Source organism: Scylla paramamosain, chromosome 36, assembly GCF_035594125.1.
Source record: "Scylla paramamosain isolate STU-SP2022 chromosome 36, ASM3559412v1, whole genome shotgun sequence".
Taxonomy (NCBI): domain Eukaryota; kingdom Metazoa; phylum Arthropoda; class Malacostraca; order Decapoda; family Portunidae; genus Scylla; species Scylla paramamosain.
In genome coordinates, this window is record NC_087186.1 from 7,101,908 (window position 1) to 7,106,907 (window position 5,000).

General features: G+C 41.8%; 1 long non-coding RNA gene across 1 annotated transcript in view; it reads left to right on the top strand.

Moving 5' to 3' along the window:
• The window catches only part of LOC135090786 (uncharacterized), a 103,471-nt gene extending 98,512 nt beyond the window's left edge, over positions 1–4,959 (top strand). The window contains exon 3 of the long non-coding RNA XR_010262116.1: positions 4,849–4,959. This is a non-coding gene — a long non-coding RNA (uncharacterized LOC135090786). The remainder of the gene's footprint in view (positions 1–4,848) is intronic.
• The last annotated feature ends 41 nt before the right edge of the window (positions 4,960–5,000 follow it).

The window sequence follows — 5,000 nt, forward strand, 5'->3', positions numbered from 1 at the left end:
TGTACATATCTTTTTGTGTAAGAGGGGCATTGGCCAAGGGCAACAAAAAATTGAGAAAAAAGGCCCACGCAGAGTGCCAGTCCCTAACGAGAGGTCAAAAAGGATCATTCGAAATCGGAAGATACTATAATTGTCTTCCCTCTTCAAAGAGTTCAAATCATAGGAAGGAGGAAATACAGAAACAGGCAGGAAGTTCTAGAGTTTACCAGAAAAAGGGATGAATGATTGAGAATACTGGTTAACTCTTGTATTAGAGAGGTGGAGAGAAAAGGGTTGAGAGAAAGCAGAAAGTTTTGTGCAGCGAGGCCACGGGAGGAGGGGAGACATGCAGTTAGCAAGATCAGAAGAGCAGTTAGCGTGAAAATAGCGGTAGAAGATAGCAAGAGATGTAGCATTCTGGCGATGAGAGAAAGGCTGAAGACAGTCAGATAGAGGAGAGGAGCTGATAAGACGAAATTCTTTTGATTCCACCCTGTCTACAAGGGCAGTGGAAGTTTTATTTATCTGTTTATTTAGTTATTTGGCTAGTTAGTTGTTTGATTGGTTAGTTAGTTAGTTAGCTAGTTAGTAAGTTTGTTTGTTATATAGTTGGTTAGTTAATTAGTTAGTTAATTATTTAGCTGTTTAATTATGTACCTATTTAGTGTGTTGATTTTTGTCTTTTCAGTGTGTATCATTAAAGTTTCTCTCTCTCTCTCTCTCTCTCTCTCTCTCTCTCTCTCTCTCTCTCTCTCTCTCTCTCTCTCTCTCTCTCTGGTGGTGACGTATTCTTTAATCACTTCTTTTAAATGCCAAATGCCACTCTCACTTTCTTGCGCCTCTCACTAATGGGGCTGGAGTGTACCTGCCTGCTCTTTTATCTCAACCCCCCACTCTTTTTTTTTTCATGTTGCTGCTGTGTCCGTTTTTATGCCCGGGAATCGATGGCTCCTCTTGTCTCTCCTCCCTGAATGTCACCGGGCCGTTTTCATCCTTGTGATTCGTTTTCTTTCGTTTTGATGTCATTGGTGGTAAGCTTGAATTATTTTATCTTTTATCTTTTATCTTTTTTTTTTTTTTGTATGGTTTGGATGTGTATTTTTTTTTCGAATGTTTTTTTTTATTGTTTTGGTTTGTGTTTCTATAGGTATTTTTATCTCTGTCTCTGCCTCTCTCGCCACGACTGTTTTCAAAGGCCACAGAGATGATCAGCCGGGTTCTCAAGGGTGTTTCTCCTGTTAATAATGTAAAAATCATATTAATCTGTCATGAAAACGATAAAAAAACACATTTATAACTCGTGTAACTTTAATTAGAGCCTTCTGAATATAGTGGAGTCCCAGCGCAGAAGTGTTGCAAAATATGGTCACTCATTGTACATAATCTCTTAAATCATTTTTTCAGCACTCCTCTCCCTCATTCCTCTTTCACTTATATCCCTTAAAGAAAAAACGAAAAAAAAAACGAGACATCTAGACCTTATTATAACTTAGCTTTGCATCCACCACATGACTCTTAACATCATCCCTTCTATTACTCATCACCGCTCCCTTGCTCCTTCCTTACTAATGTCCGTATAAAAAAACACAAGGCATCCAGACCTTATTGTATCCTAGCCCTGCATCCACCACGCGACCCCGGCCTCTCTTGCTTTCATCTCCGGACGCGAGCACCTCATTGGCCACCGCATCAGGCAGCTTCTTTACGATTGGCTGGTGCAGATTACGCCAATTACTCAGGCAGGGGGAGGCGGGACGAGGCGGCGCAATTAAGACTGGCAATCCTGTCCAGCCAACATGTGTCTTAATACGCGGATTAGAGGCGGAAAATTTGGCGTACTCGTTATGTAGGGAGGGAGAGCTGCGAGTGAAGGGACGAGGAAGAGGAGGAGGAGGAAGAGGAGGAAGAGGAGGAAGAGGAAAGGGTTAAAGTTTATCAGGAGTGAAGCGGTCAGCAAAAAATGATTACTAATAAGAGAGAGAGAGAGAGAGAGAGAGAGAGAGAGAGAGAGAGAGAGAGAGAGAGAGAGAGAGAGAGAGAGAGAGAGAGAGAGAGAGAGTTCGTACACAATCCAATCAATAGATAAACAAGGAATCCAAGAAATAAAAGACGAACAGACGAACTAACAAGTGATTGACGGGACAAAGATTCACTAATACCCTGAACGTGACGTCTTCTTCCTCCTCCTCCTCCTCCTCCTCCTCCTCCTCCTCCTCCTCCTCCTCCTCCTCCTCCTTCTCCTCCTCCTCCTCCTCCTTACTGTTTCTTTATTGTCAGGCTTTTCGAGCTTTCGTATTTTTGTTTATATTTTTATTTATTTGTTGTTTTTAATTTTTTTGTTGTTTCTTTTTTTCCTTGTTCATTTTATCTTTTGTTATTTATTTTCATTTTCATTGCTTCCATCATCATAATTTTCTTCTTCTTCTTTTTCATTATTATTTATTGCTACTACTACTACTACTACTACAGCAACAATAACAAACTACTACTACTACTACTACTACTACTACTACTACTACTACTACTACTACTACTACTACTACTACAACTGCTACTACTACTACTACTACTACTACTACTACTACTACTACTACTACTACTACTACTACTACTACTACTACTACTACTACTACTACTTGCTCGTTTCCCTCTTCTTTATTGTTTATCTCTCGTTTATCTTTGACGGCTTATTCATCTTATTCATCTTCCTTATTCATCTTCATCTGTCAGTCCTTGTTTGTTTATTCGCTTCTACGCTTTTGTTGTCTTTTATTTGTCTTTCTTTTTGTTTGTTTTGTTTTGTCTTGCGATGGAATGGCGTTGTTTGCGTTTATTTGTTTATTTGTTTTGTGACTGAGTGTTTAGTGGTTCTTGTTTGTCTTGCTGGTGAAAACTGGATCTCTCTCTCTCTCTCTCTCTCTCTCTCTCTCTCTCTCTCTCTTGTAAAGCGTGTATTTAGTTGAATTTCTTATAATGTTTATTTAATCTAGAATATTGTGTTGTGAAAGAGAACGTTTTTGTAATTAAGATTCTTAGTGTATGTATGTATGTATGTGTGTGTGTGTGTGTGTGTGTGTGTGTGTGTGTGTGTGTGTGTGTGTGTGTGTGTGTGTGTGTGTGCTGACCTAGTTGTACTGTGCAGGATTTAAGACAGGTTCGTGTTCTTCTGCCTCCATTTCTACTTGTTATCTTCGTTAGTCCTATGGTGTGTGTGTGTGTGTGTGTGTGTGTGTGTGTGTGTGTGTGTGTGTGTGTGTGTGTGTGTGTGTGTGTGTAGGTGGGTGGATGGATCTGTGGGTGGGTTAGTGGTTGGTCGTATGGGTGGGTGGTTGAATGGGATTGTTGTGTACATATGTGTGTGTGTGTGTGTGTGTGTGTGTGTGTGTGTGTGTGTGTGTGTGTGTTGATGGGTGGGTGGATGCCTTTGTGTATGGAAGAGTCAAGTGTTTAATTCTTCTCACTCCTCTTAACCCCTTTCCTTTCTTAGTCTCCTTCTTTTCACTCCTTGCTTCCTTTCTTACTCATTCTCAACCCTTCCCTCACTTAATATTTTCCTTCCTTTCACTCTTTGCTTCCTTCTTTACCATTTCTCAACCCTTCCCTTATTCCCTTTCTTCCTCTCTTTATCATCTCAACCCTCTCTTCTCTTTATCCCTTTCTCTCTCACCTTTCCCTCTTCCCTCTTACATTTTTACCTTTCCACTTAATTCTCTTTCCATTTCCTTTTATTTCTTTGTACCCTCTACTTCTATCGTCTTTTCTTCTTCTTCCACTCTCTTTGATCTTTTCGTCTTTCTTCTCTCCGTCCTCTTTTCTCCTTTCCCTTATCTCATTCCCCTCCTGCTAAATGCCACTACTCTCTCTCTCTCTCTCTCTCTCTCTCTCTCTCTCTCTCTCTCTCTCTCTCTCTCTCTCTCTCTCTCTCTCTCTCTCTCTCTCTCTCTCTCTCTCTCTCTCTCTCTCTCTCTCTCTCTCTCTCTCTCTCTCTCTCTCTCTCTCTCTCTCTCTCTCTCTCTCTCTCTCTCTCTCTCTCTCTCTCTCTCTCTCTCTCTCTCTCTCTCTCTCTCTCTCTCTCTCTTCCCCTGCCTCGTTTCCTTCCTTACCTGCCTCCGTGACACTCCCCTTATCATCTCCCTCTTCTCAGCTCCCCCTTCCTCTTCTTCCCCTTTCCATTCTTTCTCTATCATCTTTGTTTCCCTCTCCTTTACTGCCCTTCTCTTTCTGTCTATCATCTTTTCCCTCCTCTTCACTCTTTATCTTGCTTTCATCACCTTCCCTTTTCATTCTAGATTATCATTTCTCTATCATCTTATTTTTTTTTTATTTTTCTACCCTTTAACTTCCCTTTTCCTTCGATAATGACACTTCCTTTAACCCTTCCTCTCTTCTCCACTACTCCTTACCCTTCCTCTTCTCCTCCTCCTCCTCCTCTTTCTTGCATGACAATCCCCTCCCTATCTCTTCTTCCTTTCCCTTCTCTCCATATCCTGATCTCTCTCCCACTTGTTTCCTCTCATTCGACTCCCTCCTCCATTCTCTGTCCCCCAACCATGACCCAATCTTGTCTGCCTTGACCTCATGACATCCTCTCCCCTCCTACCCCTCCCCAACCCCGCTGCTCTCTTGACCTGTCACGCGCGGTGTTGTTTGCGAGCAAGCCTCGTGTAATGTATAATTTATATGTGTGTTTATGTATGTATCAATAAACTATTCAGGGTGACACAGCAGGAGATAAGGGAAGTAGGGAAGTATGCACACACACACACACACACACACACACACACAGAGAGAGAGAGAGAGAGAGAGAGAGAGAGAGAGAGAGAGAGAGGACAACAAAAGGCACTCACCACCCCCGTTCCCTCTCTACAGGTGAGATCATTAGAGCAGCCACAGGTGAAGGGCTCAGTTGACCCAGCCTGGGAGAAAGAGAAGGAAATGATGATGAGGGAGAGAAATTCAAGCCACCAAACAGGAAAAATAGTGAGTGATATATTTGCATTTCCTTACGTGTGCAATTGGAA